Here is a 211-nt window from a genome sequence, read left to right on the forward strand (position 1 = left end):
GATCGAGTGGCGGCGTTCGGAGTCGGTTGGCAGGATCGGGGTTTATTGATATATTGTATACATGAGATCAGATATATTTCGGTTAAAGGTATAGTAATCCTCTACGGACAGCACCTCTAAATATTGGTCGTAACAGGGGCGAATCAGACGTGCTTCCTTATACGATAGCCCATCCCTCCATTGATGCATCGAGGTAACAATATCAAGACCA

Source organism: Galendromus occidentalis, unplaced genomic scaffold, assembly GCF_000255335.2.
Source record: "Galendromus occidentalis unplaced genomic scaffold, Mocc_1.1 scf7180000075391, whole genome shotgun sequence".
NCBI classification, from domain to species: Eukaryota; Metazoa; Arthropoda; class Arachnida; order Mesostigmata; family Phytoseiidae; genus Galendromus; species Galendromus occidentalis.